At 35.2% G+C, this 23,509-nt stretch overlaps 1 long non-coding RNA gene and 1 pseudogene across 1 annotated transcript; both read left to right on the top strand.

Moving 5' to 3' along the window:
* Positions 1 to 7,486: 7,486 nt before the first annotated feature.
* Positions 7,487 to 9,690, top strand: LOC122141078. Its single transcript, XR_006157530.1, has 3 exons — positions 7,487 to 7,594; positions 7,852 to 7,980; positions 9,653 to 9,690. It is a non-coding gene; the product is annotated as an uncharacterized LOC122141078 (long non-coding RNA).
* A 424-nt stretch (positions 9,691 to 10,114) lies between these two features.
* LOC122140988 lies at positions 10,115 to 23,302 on the top strand (annotated as a pseudogene).
* The last annotated feature ends 207 nt before the right edge of the window (positions 23,303 to 23,509 follow it).

Raw genomic sequence — 23,509 nt, 5'->3', positions numbered from 1 at the left:
TTTTGCAAAAAAAAAAAAAAAAAAATATAGACATAATTTATTAGCAAAGCATGAAATGTCTGTGGTTTTTTTGTTTTGTGTTTGTGTGTGTGTACATTTGACCTGTAGTCATTTTATTTATTTATTTTTTACAGAGTCTAAATATTAGTACTGATCACTCACAAGTTACATTTGCTCATTACTCACCAAAGTCCACAATGATAAAAGCTTTTTTTCTCTCCCAGATACAGTCATACTGGACCAGTTTGCACACATCAATATTTGTTTCCTCCTTAATTTTTAAAGATGTCAATTCACCTTAAACTTTAATGTTGTGTAATTGCAATGGGGGAGTCTGGAAACAGTCGTCCCTGCGAAAGTAATCATTCGTTTTGAGTGCTTTCCATTCGTTTACCCCTGAGAGTGCCCAAAAAGAAGGCTGTGGGGAAGGTCAGGGACCATTGCTGAGATCTCCACTAGACCCCGACTGTGTTTTGAATGAATGGAACACAGTGGATAAAACGAAAGACGTAGAGAGACCAGAATGACAGAAAGTATTGTACATTTTAAGTGATTGACCGAGAGAATTGAGCAGGGCTCAGTTTGGCTAGCTTTTGGGTTTGATCCAAAAATACCGTCCCGCCATGACTTAAGGGCTACCCTCTCTTGGCTCTCCCTCACTCCTGTATCTGCATGTGAAAGAAGAGCTGAAGAAGAGAAAACAGAGGATGATGTTAAAAGAGGACTCCAGAGAGATAAATAACAGACAGAAGAAGACAAGAGGGGAATCCGCTTTGTTAGCATATAATTATGCAATAATTTAGAGTTTGAAGCTTTGAGGGGGGTTCAACATTTAAAACGGACACATTTTCGGACGGAAAGAAAGAATCCTTTTTTTCTGCAGTTAATCAAACGCCAACTAAAGATGTTCTTAACAAAATACTAAAGGCAAAAATTAGCTGAATCTTGTGATTTTTAATTTTTTTTTTTTTGCCAGTATTGCGACGTACAAAAACAAAGCTTAAAGGAGTTACTTTCAAACTAAGATGCTTTCTTTTGGTCAATGTAGTAAATTAACTTAAACCAATTCAAATGCACATGCACTTAGAATAAACAGGACGATATCACCCAACTGATATCGGTTCTTTAGTTATTTTTGTAGTTATCTTTATAGTTATCGTTTTTGGTGTGAATGGGCCTTTATGTGTCCTGCTGGTTGCTAAGGTTCCTATTCAGGAGAACACTATAGTATATATCTATTTAGTGCCAAGAAAAAATACACAACCGGAGTTGGGATCCTTTTCCTATTACTAAAATGTCTGTGAAGCCTCAATTAAAAAATGCTTTACATAAAGACATTACTTTTAAGCCCCTCTCAAACATTTTGTCTTCCTTTAAGACCTCTTAATTAAAAAATCCTTCTTAATAATACAGAAAAGAAAGAATAGTGGCACAATGGAACTAGAAAACTAAAAAAAGTCGATGTCTGAAACTTGTCCAAGCTTGATGTTAATTACCCTGCGTAATTGCCATGGTGTTGGTTATGGTGAACATCGAGGCAACAGGAATGAAAGAGCGTGAAACAGACATGCTGTCCCATCATTATCAAGTAGCGAGATTCAATATCCATCATTATCGTCTTTAGAAATATAAGTAGAACAGATGTCATAGTCCTATCAGGTTTGACATCCTTAAAAGCAAAGACATGATACACAGAATATTTGAAGAGACAAAAGTTTTGACAAAATCAAAAGTGGTAAAATCTGTGAACCTGTGATAGTAGGCTACTTCAGTAGGGATGTACACGTGGTAGCGTATGGGTAGGGTCTAGACAAATCGTACAAGTGATGGTCATACAAATTTATACAAACCTCTTAAGAAGACCTCGTAAAAATATGTACGAATAGGCTACATCACGGAGGAAACTGATAACACATCGACAGACAAGACAGAGAAGGTTACTTCTGGTATGAAACAAGGTGTCAGCTTTCAAATTATGTCTTTTTTTAAGAAATTCAAAAAACAATAAATAAATACCAATTTTGTGGCTTTTGGATGTGATGTGACACATCGCCGCAGTCCCTCAATTCAAGTGCGCACGCAACGTGAATCAGTCGTCTTTTTGTATTTTTTTTGTACTTAAAGCACGAAATAAACATCAGAACATATTTTACTTTAACCGCGGAAAGATGTCAACACGCACAATTTTCAAGTTTAAGTCCACCAAAATTAATCTACTCCACGGTCTGTTTTGTTTGTTGTCAGACAAAATGGCAGATTATGATGGCATTATGATTGGTCAGATTGTCTTTCAGTCAAGCTCTTTGCAAAGGGTCAATTTTAACAAGCAGCCCTGTGTATTGATTTAAATAACAATGTTCTTAAAGACTAAAAAATACATGAGTAAGACAACATTCTATTGCTTAAACAGTGAATTAATTGCTTTGTGAAGTATTTAAAGAACTGTGGTAATAATCATGGTATAGTAAGTATAATATTACACAGTATACCATTTTTTTAAAATTGTGTTATAGCATTTCTTGTTGGAATAATCTCAGTTAAACAAACAAAATCTGTCAATGAGTTTATGAACAAAGTTCAACACAGAAACAGATTGTTAGTTAGCTTGTGTTAGACAAGAAACATCTTCTATTTGAAAAAAGTCACATTTCTTTTTATCTCACAGTATAAGGTAAAATTGTTTCGTGAGAAGTGCACCTCCCGACATACACACACTTGGGCCCTTGTGTTTTGGAGGGGGGAGGGGCATTCTAAGCTGATACACATCAGTGTGTTTCAGGTCCCCTGGTGTATGTGTGTGTGTCTCTCAAGGCATGACTGTGACGGGAGTCACGAGTCTCTCAGCCATATTCCATCATCAGTCTCTGAGTCCCCCTGTCCCAGGGTAAGTCCGTCCAGACAGCCACCAGGACATGAGAGAAATAAACCGTTTTATATCTAGAAAGATCGGCTTGGTAACTTTATCCAAATGTTTGTCTAGCCTTTGTCTTTGTGGAACTGGCTCAGGGCAGTACAGGTCTCTTGCAAGCCTTGCTCCAAATTGCAAGTAAGGGCGTGTCTTTTTCTTTTCAGTTATGCCTGGTTTGAATACTTTCTGCATATATAAAATACTTTCAGCTAAAAGTTTTGACCTTCGCCCTCTGTCTATCTCTGCCTGTCAATGTCTCTCTGTCCTTTTTTTTGTCCCACTAGCTGTTGTGCCAATTGCAGTTGTGTCTCTGTGCAGTGAAGCTACATCTCTAGAATTACTTTAAATGTGCCAAAACAGCAAAATACATAATCTGCTATGATCAACAGGGAAAAGGGAAGCTTCATCCTGTACCTCATTTCTGCTAACATTAATGTTGGATTGATGTTGCTAAATCAACTATGCTATTTTAGTGTGAACTGTCTGTCCATAGGCATCATTAATGATGGCGACCTGTCAACACCTCTTTTTACCATGACTGGTTTTGCTCCCCACACTTATGGCAAATAGCAGAAACTGTTGAACGGAGTTTTTCTGTTGGTGTTGTGGGTTGTGTAATGAATGGTGAACATGTACTGGAATTCCAGAAACACAGAGCCACTATTACTGAAAGAAAAAAGAGTTGCTACATACTTGTTAATATAAATGCATTTATCCACTGACCTACAAAATTCCGGGACTAATATTTAAATGTTTTTAATAGAAGTCTCCACAAGACCAAGTATTTATTTGATCAAAAAATACAGTAAAATTAGTAATATTATGAAAACTATTATTACAAATAACTGTTTCCTGTTTGAATAATATATTTCAAAAAATGTCATTTATTCGTGTGATGGCAAAGCTAAATTTTCATTAGTCATTTTTCCAGTCTTAAGTGTCAAATAAATTCCTCAGAAATCATTTCCAATATATGCTGATTAGGTGCTCGATAAACATTCATTATTAACACCAATTATTATCAATTGTTGTGCTGCATAATATCTTTGTGGAAACTGTGATGCACAACTATTACACAAGATTTGGGGTAAGTATATATTTTAATATATATTTGCATACTTGTTGAAAAGCAGTTTTTTTTGTTGTTGTTGTTTTTTTTTTTTGTATGTATTTTTTTTGCGTATAAAGATAAAATATTAGGGTTTTACCTACACTTCAGATTTTCTTCTGGAAATTTCTATAGACCTGACCTCCGGTTCAGTATACATCACACAGATACAAAACAGTAAAAAAAAAAAAAAATAATAACTTGTTAAAAAAAAAAGTTAATTAATATGATCTATTTAATATTATTAATTATTATGAATATTAACCGTCCACCTCTATTATAGGGAGGTTTATACATAACAACACTGATGGCAGGTGTGATTGTGCAGCTCTCATTATTCCATTGATGCTTGACATTTAAGTGCACGTGTATATATGTGTGTGTTTGCTCACAAGCTCAATGGCACTGTAATAAAGTCTAATTTAATTATGACATAGAAGACCCAGCATAGCCCACTTTGCCCTCATGGTACAGTGGGAAGCAGCAGTAATATCCGGCCTGATTTTGATAAGCAGCAAAAGCAGTGATTGTGGTGTCATGAGTCACAGGTGTGATGTCCTCCCACATGTTTCTCTGAGAAGAGCTACCTGACTCTAATTAAAATGAACCATTTAGAAAGAGCTCACTAGTTAGCTTGTGAATCAGTATATTTACTACTTTTACACATACAGTATCTAATGTACAGTCATGTGTCAATATATCTTTGTTCAACATTTTATGTTCTTGATTCCCAAAAGGTTTATTATAATGAACTAACACTAAAACCATTAAAAAAGCTTTCATTATTCTAAATAAAATAAACAGGAAAAAAGTGTTAATTTCATATATAGTTTCTAATGCAACATTTTTTCATTTTCTAGTTTAGTTCAGTTCATATAGTTTAACTTGATATAAAAATAACACTGAAACTGAAAATAAAATGAAATGAAATAAAAATAATAAAAACTTTATAAACATTTAAAAAATAATAATAAATAATATAATTATGACTAAATGAAATTGCTATTCTATTTTACTAAAAAAATACTACTACACTAGCAATAAAAACTGTCTCTAAATACTATAATAAAAACTATAACATTATCTAAATGATACTAAAATAACACCAATCCTAATCACAGACATTAAGCTGTCAAAACAAATTTTACAATATTCGACAGTAATATGTTATGAAAAAAATTAATTAATATAATAGGGTTAGGGTTATTATATTAACCCAATATAATATAATATAATATAATATAATATAATATAATATAATATAATATAATATACTCTTTATTTTACAGTACATGCACTCATGTTGTACTGAAAGTGAAAGTACTGAGTAATATACGCTAACTACATGGATATAAAACACACAAACACAAACACAAACACAAAATTTAATGAAGAACTGAATAGCATTGGCCATTTTCTGCTGGACATTTGTCATTCATTTTACGGGCATTTCCTTTAACCTTCCGTAAAACAACACAATACATGATGCAATGTGTAATTCAAAACACCTGTGAAAATTAATGCAGAAAATTGTTTTATATTAACACAATACATTTGGGCCCTACTTGTTATTTATACTAATTATTTTTCTCCAAGTGTGTTCACTATGAAGTTACTACTAGTAAACTGTAGAACTACTACTATAAAAACATTCTAAAGGTATATACTGTAAATCCATGTCATAATTTTTTACAGTGTGCCACCTTGAGAAAGAGATGGTTTGCATAGTTAAATGACTTCTCGACCCATTTCTGCCAGTGTGGTGACAGAATGACAGCAAAAAGAGCAATGGGTGTGACCTCAATATAAAGAGCATTTAAACGTGTCTCATTAAAGTCTAACAGTTGGAATTCTTCTTGGTTGAGTTACCTCAGAACAGAACAGGCACAACCTATGATGCTGGAACAGCTCTAATTTCATATTCATTATATAGTTGGACACAAATCAAAGATCCAAGAATGAAACTGACAGATGATAGCCTATACTTTTAAATTTGTAGGACAAAAATATTGTTCTTGTAGAATATAGAACCCTTACTGTAGCAGTAACCTCTGTAATATGAGTCTGCTCTTGATGTGAGTGTCTACTTTTTGCACATTAAACAGTCCGATTATTTAAGACTGATCAGTGTGACTTCCATCTGCCCACAACACTGGAGTCCCTCACGCATGCTTCATTCATCCTGAAGGGGTCAAGCTGTCAGAAATAAGTTTAAGGGCCATGCAATGTCTGTGACCAGGAAATCAACCATATTGTCATTTCTAGACACTGCACAAAGAATTACATCCAGCTGTTTTTCCATCACAGAGGATGAAGTGATGTTTTCCAGTGTTTTTGTGAATATACTGCCATCTACAGAGGCAGAAAGTTTATGATTCAATAACTATTTCAAATTTGTTGCAGAACTTTTGTGGTGTTCTTCACAGACATTAGACAGTAATAAACTAACATGTAACCAACAACAGTTCTTAACCCGTTCTTTAATCCAAGAATGCTAATATAGAGCAGCGCCATGGCAGTGCTGTTTTAGTATTATAAACTATTTATTTATATTTTTAATTAGCTTTCATTTTTTAGCTTTCATTTTTGTTTCATTTTTACTAATTTTGTTATGTGCTTTTGTAATTTGTATGTTTATAATCGCTAAAGCTTTATTTTATTATAATTTTAATTTTAGTACTTAAACTTATTTATATCACTAACCTGACAAGGCAACATTTTTAATTTTTAGAATTTCTGTTTTTTTTTTTTTGTTTGTTTTTTAAATATAAGTTTTTCAACCATTTTTTATCATTTATTTCAAACAGCAAAAGTAATTTTTAAATAGTTTTAGTTTTAGTTAACAGTAACAGCACTGAACAACAGCAGCGTTTAAGGGTAATATAGATTCATCTGAATGTAACTGTTGTGTGAGGGAAAAAAAACTGTTAATTTAACGTCAATCAAAGCTAATAATGTTACAGGCTAAAGTTCATTGTACCTCATTATCCCTCACTTATTCAAATGTGTTACGTAAAATTGCAATGCACATCACTAATGCTTATTTGATTAGGTAACAATGTAAACATCATAAAGTAACATTAAGTAGCCTAATTATTGTTCATGAAAGATATAAATAGCTTACTGAATTTTTGCGTCACCTTACAATTAATGGCAAAGTCTAAAATAGTTATTCCTAGGTGACCACTAGATGTCAGTCGTGTCTAAAAAAACAACAACGAATAAATGAAGGTGAGTGTAGAAAAAGTATATATATTTCTTGGAAACGTTCAAAATTAAGGAAAATTAGGTAGACTTTATTATTATTATTACTACCACTTGAGCTGTTACAACATATCAAGACTTTTGCAAACTTGATGGAGTTTCTAATCAAATGTGTGTATAGCTATTACTATATGACAGCGTGTTTTTAGTGGTGACTGTTTTCTCTCACCTATAACGGCGGTGCCAAAAATAGGAAGTGCATTTAAGCGAAGGGCGTGGCTTTAGCAGCAGTCTCTCTGTACCTGAGTCTGAGAGCTGGACTTTGACTGGGAACTTTGAGGAAATGGGAAAAAACTAGAACACAACTTCGCAAGGTTAGTGAGCAATTTAAATGAATACAGGGTTGATGGCGGAGGGCGAAACATCGCACTAGCTTTTATTTTACAAGAATAGTCACACCAAATTGTTAATAGCTCACTCATTAAAATCACAAAACTTGCAGTGTATTCAAGAGGGATCCAAAATTGTCGTAATATATGGATATAATATTACTTAAAATACATAATAAAACAAAAAAACTCTTTTACATGTGTTTATATACAAATAAGGCTATATGTGTGTGTTTTGGAAGGGCAAGTCTGCGCAGGTACAGTTCTGTGCACGCGCATTCCAGTGTCTTCAAAGAGCGCGTGTGTCCACTATCCACGAAAACCTGCTATCGAGGATAACTGCAAGGCACACTTTATTTGGCCTGTTTTGGGTGAGGAGGAATATGTTCCACGAAACAACATGCAATTATATAATTAAAAGCTAAGCATTATATAGGTGCATGTGTACTTTATTCCCTTATAGATGATAGTAGGGAAAATCAACAAGAACATCAATTTATATAAAACAATATATGAACAACAGAACACAAGAGTAGACATGTGTCTATCCATGTTTATTTATTTATTTGCTTCCTGCTCTCAGTCAGGACATAGCTATATGTTTTAAACAAAAAAGCATAGAACTATTTATAATTTTCAATACTTATAAATATCTAATAAATGTTAGACACATAAAACTACTACAAATCTGTAGCATCTTTATTGTTTTAGAATCTAGCATTGTATTACTTTTTTTTTATCAATATAAATCTGTTTTCATGTGTAAGGGGCTCCTCCCCTTGAGCAGGTCCTGTATTCTCTTTGTGCTCCGTAGCTCGGAGCTGGTGTTATCTTGCAAAAACTATAGCCTCTAGAGGTCAAATCCCACGTACACGTTTTCTGTGCTAGATTAACTATTTCAGAACAAGTCAATAGTCATTCTGGTTGCTACACTGGTGATTTTTTTTTTAATTTTTTTTTAACTAACCAAACTTAAAAACAATGTCAGCTTTACTCAAGTGTGACACTGTAACTTTAGCCCTGTGTAATCAAATGATTAGTCACTTAAAAGAAGACTTAAAAACCAAAACGAAACATAAAACAGACATTTATTCTTAGCATTCATGACACATTTAAAATAGTAACAATAGGGTTTATAATTAATTTCACATTATTTAACACAAAGGTTTTGTCATATGTAGGCTTTACAAAAGACTGTTTCAGTTGTCTGTGCAAAAATATAGGTAGATGCTTGAGTAAGTTAAAAAAGGCATGTTGCCTTACTTCTAGGAATTCATTGCCTCAGGCAAACATCACAGCAAGACAGGCCCTAAAAGGGAATGCATTCACAGAAACACACACTCACATACATACATGCATGCATTCATAGCAACTTGCTGTGCATTTAGATTTTATGTCAGACACCATCTAAACAGTATGACACCACACTGCAAATCAGTCAATACTGTATCAGCTCTGCATTCCAGTAAATACAATCACAAGGGTGTGAAAGATATTTGAGCACAGAAACACAACACTGTGAGCAAACACAGTGTAAAACTTTGGTCTGAATGGATACATTGAAGTAGGTGAATGGTATGTGAAGGCTTTTGAATCTGGTAAAGTTTTAGGTTGTCTAATATGCTATGCACATTATATAGGTACCATACCATATATTAGTTTTTTAAATGTTATTGTATCTACTGATATTGTATATATGGCCTATATAGATACTGTATATTTAATGCTGAGTTTCCCTTATTTTTATGTGTAGATCTGCCATCATCTAACGCTCACTTAAAAGTTAATCTTTAAAAAACTCTAATAAATCGTTAAATGTATAATCTTTAACAAATCTCAAAATTAATATCTAGTTTCATGCTGTAAATTATAATTTTGTGATGCATAAATTAATTTTTCGCTTTTAAAATGACTGCTTTATGTTTTAGTGTATACAAGTATTATATATGTTGCTATTAATGGAAAATGCCTTAGCACATGCCACACATGGTTCAGTTAACTATAAACCCTGTTCTTGTGTTTCCAAACTGGCCTTACTACCAGATGAGATGATTGTGTAATGGTGTGTGGATATCTTTGAGGACATGCGAGTGATGCAAGCACCCTTTTCCTGGAAGGTACCAACCCAGGACTGGGATGGGGGCATCAAAAGCCCTGACCTGGGTCCTGTTGGAGATGGCGTTCCTGTAAAGATCATCAAAGTGTGCTTCAGCAGCAGCAACAACCTCAGCAAAAACTTCAAACTGGTCAAAAATGTGACAGCTCATGGCAGATCAAGGTATACATACACTACTAGGCTCAAAAAAGTTTTTTTTTTAATGTTTTTTGAAAGAAGTGTCTTACGTTCACCTAGGCTGCATATATTTATCAAAAATAATATCATAATGTGAAATATTATTAAAATCTAAAGGAACTCTTTTAAATTTTAATATATTTTAAAATGTAATTCTAATATGCATTTGGTGCTCAAACTTTTTTTTTATTATTATCAATGTTTAACAAGATATGACGCTTAATATTTTTGTGTGAGTTCAAAAAGAACAACATTTATGTGAATCTTTTGTAACATTATTAATGTCTTTGCTGTCATTTTAAAATGTGTCCTTGCTGAATAAAAGTGAAAAATCTTACTGCCCCCAAATGTTTGAATGGTAATCTGTATGACTAGAAAAACTGATAGTCGTGGTATTTCTAGTAATATTATGCCAAATGTTGGAATACCATGTCTGAACACTTGTGTTTTGGTTATTTCATCAGACAATCATCCAGTCTATTCTGATCAGTGGCCGTTTGGGCCCAAATGTGCAAAACCCAGGATGCTTTGGGCTTAGGCTCAAACACCTCAAATCTGAGGAGCTCCACTGGCTTTCATCCAGACCTGACTGTAGGAGAGGTTGAGCAACGCTACGAGAGCCCTCACGCTGAGGCGGAATGGAAGTGAGGGAGAATGAAAGTGGTCACTCTTTACTCATACAGTATCACCAGTATGCTGGCCATTATTTGAACTTTTCATAAATGTGCATGTGTGTTTTAATTTCAGATATGATCTTAGGATTCGCTACATTCCCACTGATTTCATGAAGAGGTTAAAAGAGGACAGGACCTTCCTTTTGTATTTCTATCAACAGGTAAGCAAACAGATTTGCTTCCTGATAGTAAGTGGTTATTTTTTGTTAGTCAGTTCATGTAAATACTGTTCCTCTTCTGGCAGGTGCGTTGTGACTACATGCAGCATCATGCTAGCAAAGTTGGCCGACGGCATGGCACTTCAGCTGGGCTGTTTGGAGATCAGGTAACAGAAAGCATAGTCTGTTTACTTTTATTTATATTGTCTGATTATCCAGTCTAACTGCAGGACTTCATGACCGGCAACTAAGTACATATTTCCAATGCTATAAACAGAGTTTTCCCAGAACTAAAATAAGCAATGTTCGATTATTAAATAATTTACATTACTGTATTTTTACTGCATACAAAACATTATTGAATTGTGAGGTAATTTCAGGGCATTGCATCGCATATATGGTTTGTTCTGTCTTTCAGGAGGTTTTATAAAGACATGAATGCCAAAGGTCTAGAGAAAAGGTCCAACTTTGACTTGCTAGAGTAAGTTCATATTGGTCATTTTTTACTTAAGTAATTTTAAAAAGGTGAATTTAAAAAAAAAATGTTTGCTAACATGGTGGCTTTTTTATTTAGAAAAGATGTTGGTCTGGACCCTGTTCTTCCTAAGAGACTTATTGACAGTATGAAGGTTAGATTTGTTTTCCACTTTTCTGTGGTGCCATTATTGTATTAAAGGAGAGGTTCACTTCCAGAATTAGAAATTTCCTGATGATTTACTCACCGCCATGTAATCCAAAATGTTCATGTCCTTTCTTTCTTTCTTCAGTCGAAAAACAAATGAAGGTTTCTGAGGAAACATTCCGGTATTTTACCCCATATAGTGGTCTTCAGTGGTGGCCAATGGGTTGAAAGGTCTGAATTGCAGCGTCAAAGGGCTCTACACCATCCCAGCCAAGAAATAAGGGTCTTATCTAGCAAAACGTTTGGTCATTTTCTAAGAAAATTTAAACATATATATTTTTAACCACAAATGCTACTAGCTTGACCTCACGCGTCATGTTATCATGTGTGACCTAGGCAGAAGTACCATCCCAGTGTTTACAAAGCGAACGTGCAAAGAAATCAAACGCCCTTTACAAAAAAAGTTAAGACGATGATGTTGGACAATTTTGAAGTTAACGAGATGAAGTTTTTGCCATATCCAACCTTTTTGAACCGAAGTACACAGATGACGAACTAACCGCACCTGACGTTTCCAACATGATTACGTAATGTTTGAAGAAGTGGATGCGCATCGCTTAGCTAGTGCAAGACGAGCATTTGTGGTTAAAAAGTCTACACATTTTTATTTTTTAAGAAAATGACAGATAATTTTGCTAGATAAGACCCTTATGGTGTTGTAGCAAATTAGCTCAAAAAGGGAATATTAAATTATTATTATTATTTTAGAATTAACTGTAGCAGAATTGATATTACAATTATTTGATCTGTCCGTCCACCAAGCAGACACTATAATCATTTATTATTTCTAGGAATGGTTATTTTCCTGGCCAAGGAAGAATAACGTTACTACTTTATGCAGTAATAGGAGTAGTTTATCTTGTAGCAAGAAATCAAACATTCAGTGATTCGAATTGTGAGCAGCACAAAGAGACAAATCAATTGTGAATATAAGGGATTTAATAAATGAACCTATAGCTAACATTGCTGAAACAAGAGTCCTGATGCGGTAGACAACGGAGGTTCTTGATGAGTTCTTTTAGAAGTAAGCTGGAGATTTTTGTCCTCTGGTTCTTCTGAAAATAGGAAGGACCACAGCGGTTCGACAAAGTTATTTTGAAGATAAAAACTGCCGGAAAATCAAACTCGAGAAGAGTTTTGTGGAGTCTTGGATAGTGTTCGTCTCGAAAAGCAAGCGTTTCTGATTAGCCAGAGATAATGACTTTTGATAGTTTCTATCCACGCCCACCTTTTGGGTGGGACGGCCAATCAGAAGCATGAATTTTGAAAGGGGGAAAACTTTCTTTGTCTCCGCTTATGGCCCATTTGCATGTTTATTGCTGGTCTGGAGGATTGGTGCAGTTTTACCCAAAATATGGTACAAATAGTATGATGCATTTCACGATCACATAGTGTACACAATTGTTTGGGGAATAAAGAGCAGATCATTTTGATACAAAGAACGAAACACCTAGACGGTCTTAAAGCAGAGATACACTCATATGCTGTACCTGAATATAAGGATTGAGAGTCTAATTAATACAAATAAAGAATTGTAACTAGGCTAATATAATAGGGAAACATACAAACAGCACATGCATATACCAGATACAATTGTAACTGATTAATTATAGTCTAAATAAAGAAAATGTTTTTATATGTGTGTGTTATGTGTATTGCGCGCTTTGGGGTAGTTTGCTGGTCAGCCAGGCCATTGGTGCCTGGCACCCGGGGTCATTTACACCTCTCTGGGAATGTGTTTGAAGTTCGATGGAGAGACGATAGTGGTGGAGCTGTTTAGCATCTCCTTGATAGTATGGGGAAAACATTTGCAATTTAGCACCCATATAAATGTAGAATGTAGGACCATGTCTGGTATTTATATGCAAATGTCAAAAGGCTAAAAGGAATCTCTAAGCCATAAAACCCAAACGACGATTGTACAGGATCCTAAGCAGATGCTACAGAGTGTTCACACCAAAAGCGAATATGCCCATCGCTCTAGATTACTCTTGGGATGTTTTTTTCGTGTCACTCGCACTATGTTTTTATTTGAGCGAGTGAGGCGAAAAACATCCCGCGAGTATAACCATGGTGAGGATAAATACGATCGCTGCTTTTTATCTGTTGTGGAAGTCCCAAAAAAAAAAACTCTTGCACCATACAGAGGCGCACAAAACTCAGTGAAGTTGTATCATATAATTTCGGGGTGCTGGCAAACAGCTACAATATGCTCCTCCATTTTCTGATTCAACCAGATGTGCCAATAAGCTCTTTGCGTCAGGCAAATTTTCCGCTCCAGTTGAAATTTTTGAACTTGAGCGAAGATGCGATTGAGGTGAATATCTCGCTGTTATTCCTCAGCTGGAATCGTGTAGTGCAATTTGAAGCTGCATTGAAACTGCAATTTGGACCTTCAACCTGTTGGCCTCTATTCAAGTCCATTATATAGTCCATTATAGTGTTGTCAAAAGACCCGCTACTTTGGTACCAAGTCGGTACTAAAAATAAGAAAATGTTACAGTACCAGTTTTTTTTTTAAGTACCGGTGGTACCGAGTACCCGGTCAACCCGGTTCTTGGTGAGCTATCTGAAAGGTGTGCAGATGCACTCTCTTCATAAAAGCACTGAGATAAGGCGACCTCAAAAGGAGGAAACACACCAAACTAACAAAACACTTTAAAGACCGATACCCACTTTAAAGACAGATTAAATTGCAAACCTTTTACCAAGATATTTAAATTCAGCATAATTCAGATTTGTTCATATGTAATCTTTTTTTTTTTTTTTTTTAGCATGAATGGAAAAAATGCAGGGATAATATGCAGCTAGCCAATCAAAAATAAACCCTAAAATAAATTAGGACCCTGATAAAATAAACTAAAAAAACGAAACACAGTGGCAGCTTATGAGAGCTTAGCACACTGAAATTTTACCTCTATCCTATAAAATTTTGGTTTTAACCAGCCAAAGCAACTCAGGAAGCTCATCCAGCAAACATTTCAGCAGTATGCATTACTAAAGGAGGACGAGTGTATGATCAAGTTCTTCGAGATCTATGGGGAATTCTTCAACTTTGACGAGGAAATATTTCCTTGTGAGCTAGTGGTTAAGTTCTCCAACTTAGGTGTTAAAAAATGTTGGGGGTTTATTCAAAGTGGAAGATTTAATGTCCCTCTTAATCTACACAGCAAGGTTGGAGATTAGCAGTGGATTTAGTCATCGGTCCCAAAGGCATTCGGCACACGTACCAAAGCAGACTCCACCGTGAGCAATTTCATACTTAATTTCAATCAAGTATTTATTTCTTATTTTCATGCCAGTTGTCATTGTCCAAATGTTGTTTCAAGTTCATGCTCGTTTACCTCTCCTCAGGCTGTTTGCCTTGCTGAATTTAAACAGATCCGAAGTATCAAGTATAACACACAGAATGATGGGAGAACATTGTAACTTATCGAAATTGAGGGTGCCAAACAGGGTGAGAATGTTCTCACTTCAGTATTAGGTTGTGTTAAACTTCATATGCACAATGCCACTCTTCTGGTAAACTAGCCGTGACCTTTTTTTTCATTCCTAACCTCTCTTCTATCAGCATGTGGCATCTTTGGCCATTGCGGAGAACATGGCTGATCTGATCGATGGCTACTGTCGGTTGCTTAACCACACAGACTCATCTCTTGATAGTTTGGTCCAAATAAAAGTAAATCTCCTAAAGGTAAGCCCCCAATTAATATATGTCTGCGAATGTCAGTAGTCATTTTACAAAGAGTCTTTTAAAAAGAGTTAGAAGTTGTGTGGACAGCTTCCAGGGAATTGATCATTATTTCTTTTCTAAATTCTTGCCATCTGGAAAAAGTCTGAAGATAAATGACTAGACTTTTTCGAAATGCTGAGAGTTTATGGCAGCTCTTCTCTGAATGTTGTGCATTTTCAATCATGTCTTTTGTGATTAATGTGGGTTTGGGGATTGCCATATTTCTCTGTATTGCAAACTGAGATTTATCTTCGCTGTCTTAGGTGTGCAGTTGCGCAACTCTCTTCCTGGAAATTCCCTGTGGGTGAGTACATCAGCATTCCTCTTTCTCTGTTTTCTTCTCCTCAAGACTACAACACAGAATGAATATGAATAGCTTTAACTCTAAAGTGATCTCTTATGGAATAATTCACAAAGTAAAATGGATTGGTGCTTTATTTCGCTGTCCTTATTTCTGATCGCTCTTTCCTTACTGTTAGGAAGAAGACAGAAAGCTTCAGATACAGCAGTGGGTATCAGACCACTCCTTTAGTTACAATCCATTCAGACACTCAATTTGATATTTGCTGTATTATGATAACAAGTTCACGACAATGTGATAACATCAAATCTATCTTTCAGACTCTGATATATACTGTGAAATCCCAGATGAAAAGCCGCCACCACCTGGTATGTATGGGAATCGTTCAGTGTCAGTATTACTGTAAAATAGTGCACTTACTCATTATTTTTTGTACTGATGTGCCCTTCATGTGTTTCGAAAATAGTAAAGGTTGGACTGTCCAGGAAAGATATTATCCTGAAACGTATGCTGGGTGAAGGCTTCTTTTGGGGGAGGTTCATGAAGGAGTTTACCAGAAAAAGGCAAGCAGTACTAGACACTTTAGTCATGTGATGATGCAATGACAACTAAAATGTTTTTTGCAGGTCGAAATCTAGATTTTCCTTTTACAGTACATTCATTTAGCATAATGGTGTTGGATGTCTTACAATAACATTAGCAAATCTCATCACTGGTGACTTAGCTAATACAGTATGATTAGTTTCATTTTTAATTGTCTTGGTTAGAATGGGGAGAAGATTAGTGTTGCGGTGAAGACTTGTAAGGAATGTGCACCTGATGTCAGTCAGAGAAAGTTCGTGGGTGAAGCTGGTAATGTAAATGAAAACTCAGGGTACTTATTATAGCCTATTAAAGTCAATAGATGTTTCTTCAACTATGGCCACTTTTGGAACTGTGCACTTTTAGATTATAAATGATCACATCATATTAAATTTGTGTATACAACAAGTGTGTATACTCATCAATCAACAGAGAATTCTGTCTTTTTTTCTGAACTGTCAGTTTTTTTTTTTTGTTTTTTTTTTTCTAGCATATCTCAAATGATGTATTGGGTTTAATAACATTCTGTGGTGGAAATAACATTTTAAATATTTCTGGACTTCTTTGACTTGCTATGGCTAAAATTATAGCTATAATTTTGCATATTTTACATAAACACAATAAATACAGTTGCATAATGTGACACAATTACAGTTTGATTAGAAATTATGCGCAAAGAAAATCAAGATTCCCACAGCATTATATTATGTGATATATGAGGAAGCCTAAATTTAAAAGTTTGATTGCTACTTGAAAAAGTGAATGAATAAAATCTGAAAAACACCATGGTCATTTTTTATAAAGAATATACATATTTCTAGATATTCCAGGTGCAGCTAAAATATTTGATTGAGTAGATTTTTTTTTATTTTTTTTATCCTTATCAAATAAATCACACTCACAAATAATCAACCGTTAAAGCCATGGGAATAAATATAGTTGTGGACAGTTGGTCAAAAAGATTGCGAGAACCCACTGCTGTTGTCTCTGTGAATTAACTTTTGAAAAACTTAGTGGCAAAATTGTTAAAATTGTTGGCTGTGGTGGAAATGACACAGTAGCAGAAATACTAAAAAAATGATGCAATAATATACTAATAAATAAGCGAAGTTTTTATGTAATACATCAGTTAATGTTTTTTTTTAATGAGATTTTGAAAACAATCTATATTAGACATTTTAAAATGTAGCAAAAATAAACAATAAATATACAAATATAAAAATATAATAATGAGTAAAACTGTATTCTTTTATCTGAATTCAGTCATCATGAAGAACCTGGACCATCCGCACATAGTGCGACTGATTGGGGTGATTGAGGAAGACCCTGTGTGGATTGTCCATGGAGCTGTGTCAGCACGGGGAGGTAAACAACAGCCCAGATGCTGGATGTTATCATTCTTATTTGTATTATATGTCAAAACACATCTTTTGGAAAATTTGCAGGACCAATAATGTTGTCACTATGAAGTGATTATTTTGGCGAGGGTGGTAATATATTATATGAGATAGAGGGGTTTACATAACTTTTAAATGAAATCAATAAAATTCCCCGTTTCAATCCATAGTGTAATTCCAATTGCCAGAACCGCTGTGATTGATTTAGCAAACTCAATTATGTGAATGCCATAGATATGGCTCTATTAACATTTATAGGCTCTGTAAAACTGTCATAAACTGTTTACAAACTCACAGGAAGTTCAGTATTGAATGAATCAACAACACTGCGTCTTGTCAAGTACAGAATGACTGGCCTGAGCAGTCAACTAATGGTGAACCCAAACATGTGCATGATTTAATAAAACCAACTAAAAAACCACCATAGGGTCTGAAAAAAAAAGGGCATCTCAGAGCAGCGCAAAGCCTAGCTTTATTGCCTGTTATGTGTAATGCTTGACTTTAATAAAGTGTTTTTTGTTTTGTTTTTTTTTGCTATGCTAATACTAAAAATTACTTGTTTTTGTTTTTTACAGCTGGGGAAGTACTTGACCAAAAATTTACCCAGTGTAACTCTGGTACTCTTCAGCCTACAGATCTGCAAAGCTCTTGTTTACCTACAGGGAATGAACATGGTCCACAGGTCCAACATGCACTTCAATATTTTTCCATTCTTTATTATTCTGTATATACTACAATTCAAAAGTTTGGGGTCGGGTACAATTTTTAAATTTTTTTGAAGTTTTTTTCACAAGGCTGTGTTTATTTGATTGTGAAATATTATTACAATTTAAATAACCGTTTTTTTCTATTGTAATGTATTTTAAAAAGTAATTATGGCAAAGCTGAATTTTCAGCATCATTACTCCAGTCTTCAGTATCACATGATCCTTCAGAAATCAGTTCTAATATGCTAATTTGCTGCTCATGAAAACATTTCTTATTATTATCACCGTTGAAAGCAGTTGCGGCTGCTTAATATATTTGTGGAAACATTGATACATTTTTGCAGGATTCTTTGAACAGAAAGTTCAAAAGAATAGTATTAAATTGAAATTTCGTAATATTAAAAATTTATTTTACTGTAACTTTTGATCAATTGAATAAAAGTATTCATTTATTTAAAAAAAATATCTTACTGTCCTCAAATGTTTTAATGGTTAGTGTACGTATAGTAATGCTTTTACATTTTAAAACAAAGTATTTTGGGAAATCACTCAAATTGTTTACAGTACATGCATACAGTGGGCGGAATTGTTTACAGTACATGCATACAGTACATGCATACAGTGGGTCTTTTTTTTTTTCAATTATGATGTAAAATGAACCATCTTTTCACTCACTTTCTTATGCTGTTAATATAATTTAATATGGATAAGGCTACAAAACAGAATCATTGTTCACTAGTGGTCTAATGAATTGTGTGTGTTGGTGTGATCTGCTTGACAGAGACATAGCTGTACGAAATGTGCTTGTTGCCACACCTGAGTCGGTGAAGCTGGGTGACTTTGGCCTTTCCAGATACATAGAGGATGAGGAATATTACAAAGGTTACCTCAGCTGTTTTACACACTCATAAAAGTTATGATTTGTTTAATCATTTTATGATTCATCATTCCATTCTCTGTTGCAACTATAATAATCTTAACTCCTCTGTCACATTATAAAATCTTCTAAAATATTCTTTGTTGGGTTTTTTATATTCCGTTTAACAAGCATAGCAATTTCTCATTACCTTGCATTATGTCTACAGCATCTGTTACTCGTTTACCGATCAAATGGATGGCTCCTGAATCTATTAACTTCAGACGCTTCACCATAGCCAGTGATGTGTGGATGTTCGGTGAGTGAATAGAAGAAAGTTGACAGATTTCGACATGTCCATTGTACCAAACAATGACACTGTTACATTAATTTACCCAGACACTCGCTTGTTTGATTTATTAATACTGACAAAATTTTGAGCATATATATTTCATATATATTTTAAGACAGAAAAGGTGTTCAGAAACCAGTATTTCTAAAATTTGCCTTCATGGCTCTCTATTAGTCATCGTAAAAATTCTCACAGGGCACATAATTCATTTTTATGAATCCATTATCCAGTTTTGGCATGCTTAACCGTCCTGTGCTTACAAACATTATTCAGCACTCCAGGGCCACTATTAAAGTTAATTTATACAAATTGTCGTACAGTAACTGACTTTAATTTCCATCACAACTTTTTACAATTTGCCAGTTAATTTTAATCTAATTTCTTGGTGCGAGAATTCTGTTGATATATAACTGTAAAAGTTTCTGTACTGCAGTTTATATTTGTTTTCAATTAATATTATTCTTAATACTGGGCTTGAGACATCAATAGATTTTATTACTGAAGCCCCTCACTAAAACACTGGTTAAATAACACGACTAGGCAGACAGTGAGCCTCTTGTTTTGCTGGAGCTCAGCTGTCATGTTCTATGAATCTTGAGCTTTCACTCAGTTTCTCTGATTGATGGCTTCACATAAGAGTGCTGCTCCTCCAGATGCACCATCCGTACTGAAGCAAGGAGAAAGTCATGGACAGATGATCCCAACACTTGAGCCTGTTTTTCAGAAAAGGGCAACTGAAGTACTGTATAATGTACCCTCATGTCTTTCCAAACCTGTAGCCATTTCTTTCCTCTGTGGAAAATAAAAGAAGATATTTTTGAAGAATGGTATAGACAAAAAAAATAAATGGAAGTCAGTGGGAAACTCTTTGATCTGTTGTGGTTCCTCAGAAAAAAAGAAATGCAAACTGGTTTGAAATGACCTGAGGTGAGTACATGATGACAATTTTCATTTTTGAGTGAACTATCCTTTTAACATTTACTTATTTTTATGGGTTCATATGATATTCCTAAACACCAGAGGTGTAAAATGCAAAAAAAGTCTATCAAACCTTCCTTGTGATTTCCCCCTCACTTATCCATTTTATCCTCTCGTGTTGCTCCCGTCCAGCTGTGTGTGTGTGTGGGAGATTATGAGCCGAGGTAAACAGCCGTTCCACTGGCTGGACAATCGTGATGTGATTAATCAGCTGGAACAGGGGAACAGGCTGCCCAAACCTGAGCACTGCCCTCCTGCCCTGTACTCTCTCATGACCCGCTGCTGGAGCTACGACCCCCGCGAGAGACCCAACCTTCACCCGAGCTAGCCTGCAACATCAGGTTTCTCCCTTCATGCCCTATAAATAATGTAGCCCTGTATCTTGTGCATTCGTAAAAAAGCCTAACATTCTCTACTGTCATTTGGTGATCCTGAGTTAAAAATCACACAGTGGTGTAAGCAATGTTTTTAATATGGAATCTTTTTTTACTCATAAGAGGACTGCAGTGACTGAAATGTTATTTATTTGGTCAAAAAGATTAATTTGAACCAACACGCTCTTTTTAACAGTGATGTCCACCAAATGGAGAAGGAGTTAGAGGTGGAGAGCGAGAGAGACAAAGCCCGTAACACCCGGATCCTGGAGCCCAAAGCTTACATTAGCGAACCTCCACCAAGTAGCTGTCAGCTTTAATATGCTGTTTGTTTGCTCTTACACTCAGATACAGCAGCACATTCGGCATAACAGTCAGTGTGTTTTGTTTACACCTCCAGCCTTCCAGAGTCAATACTAGCCGCTTTGGAAATACCCTTGGTGTCGGTCTACATCTTCAGGTTAGTTTGTTTATTTTGTTGAAATATCAAGACACTAAGCACTAAATTATTTTGTAAATATAGATCCTTGAATACTGATATTTAATTGTATATTCATTTATAAATATGGTTTTCGAAATAGAATTTAATAAATATTAATATGCATAATATTTAATGAAAGTCATTTGTTTAAGTATATGTTTGTATTAATTGGATAATGTTGCTGCTTTTTTTTTTCACCAGCTTAATGAGGCTTTATGTGCCAGTTCACCAGACCTGGCCAGCCCGTTTGATTACCAGTCACCTGTGGACTCAACTAACATGCTCGCCATAACCACATCCTCACCTCGTCGCCGCAGTCTTGGGGTACAATTAGGCCTATTATCAAATGTTCTGCCTTTCAGTATTAATGTATTATTTTTTATGCATTTTTATTTTTTCATATTTTTTATTATTTATTTGATTTTTTATTTGATTTTAAAATGATAAAATAATTGGCTTTCATAGGGTTTATTTATTTTTATTGTTTTAATAATTAATAATATGTTCATTAGAAGCTATCTTTAGTTTCTGTGTGTGCCATGGGGTAGGGAGGGGTGAGTTTAGTTTTTTGGGCCGACCAGTAAGGAAGATGCTCAGCGGCTGTGGCAGAAAGAGAAAGAGCACATGCAGGATACTTTGGATTGATGCAGAAAGAACAGATGGAGGAGGACACAAAATGGTTAAAGGAGGAGGAGAAGCTTCTGGTAAGAAAGGAAAGATTATTTACCAATCTCTTATGTATGATAATATATGTTTTGCCTTTAATATTAGTTATAATACACATTAAAAGCTTGCTGGTCTCTTTTTTAGGACCCAATGGTTCATGAAGACACAAGTATTCCTGAGGTTTGTATTTTTATTATGTACATTTCATCAATAACATTTTCATTTCATATATCTAATGTATTCTTTTTAAAATTGTAAAATGTAATGGTCAGATACAACCCCAATATGATTTTTTAAATTTATTATCAGACACCTGAACCGCCACTTAGTTATGGTAAGTCTTCTGCATTCTGCAGGTGATCATTTGGAACACATTTTAAAGAATTAATCGCATTTTATTAAAAAAAAGTATCTAATTCTTGTGCCATATTAACGTTTCCTGCTATACTTACTGTATCTTGTATTCACTTAAAGCTGAAACTCCGTCAACCTCCTTCAAAACCACCCAGAAACTGCAGTGCAGGTAAGGACTTGTTTTACATGTACTATATGTACAGTATGCTGGTGTACATGTTAAATATTTGACCACTCACCAGCCTCCCTTCTTTTTTTTTTAACCCTCAGTACAATGTATTGGAAACATACATTCAGTTTCATGGTGCCTTCAGCCTACACCTACAGCTCCGAGCTGGGACCGCTCAGTGGACCAGTGTGTACCAGTGTGGTCATGGACCCGTAGTGAAAGTGGATAGTTCAGCTGAAAAAGAGAGCCACATCAACACCAGCTGCCGTCTACTGATTACATTTCTCGCAGTCAAGGTGGCAAAACAAAAGCATTGATTTAAATCTAATGCATTTTTTTGGTCAATATTTCCCATTAATAGTCATTTTAATGTTTTTGTCTACAGACTGTTGGACCTCTCGTTAAGAAATCTGATCAAACGTGTGGGATGATAATACGGACCAATCGCTGCATAGTTTCCTGTAAAAACAGAGGTAGGATTTGTCCTGTTGTTGAGAAAACTTTGTTCTGCCAAATCTGATTTCATATCATGTCTGGCCAGTTTTTTTAAATTTTTAAGTACGTGCTGTCACAATCACTGCAGTGAAATGTGGCGCTTCAACAATGTGAGGTATGTAATATTCTCCATTCCAGCTTAGATTTTTACTATACGAGTATAAATGTTTCTCCTAAGATCGAAGGCAATCAGAAGTTGGTTGACTAAGGAAGCTTTGCTGCAGCTCATCGGTAAGATGCTTCTGGCCAGCAGAACGACAGAACGCCATACTCTTGAATGAAGTGGTTGACGAGTGCAAGAAGCAAGATGTTGGCAGCGGGCCCACACTTTTGACATGGAATGCCAAGAACCATGTTAGTGAAGGGTGTAGACCGGCGCCGAGTGCGCTCAAACGTTGGCCACACCCAGACCTGAGACCCAAATGCAATGGACAGATCTAGAAGAGCCGGCTTGGGACCTGCTGCCTCCCAGTCTGAGCTACTAGAGCACAGACTGGTTTATCTGATAGTAAGAACTGCAGCGCAGTCAACTAGGGCCAAAACCAACACCAGGTCTCTCGGGGACATTGAACTGCTGTCAATATCATGGTAAGTGCGTCATGTAAAACGTTTATGATTTAGAAAACCAGGCAATCCCAGAGGGGTATT

The sequence above is a fragment of the Cyprinus carpio genome, chromosome B20 (assembly GCF_018340385.1).
Source record: "Cyprinus carpio isolate SPL01 chromosome B20, ASM1834038v1, whole genome shotgun sequence".
NCBI classification, from domain to species: Eukaryota; Metazoa; Chordata; class Actinopteri; order Cypriniformes; family Cyprinidae; genus Cyprinus; species Cyprinus carpio.
This window is presented reverse-complemented; position numbering and strand designations above follow the sequence as displayed.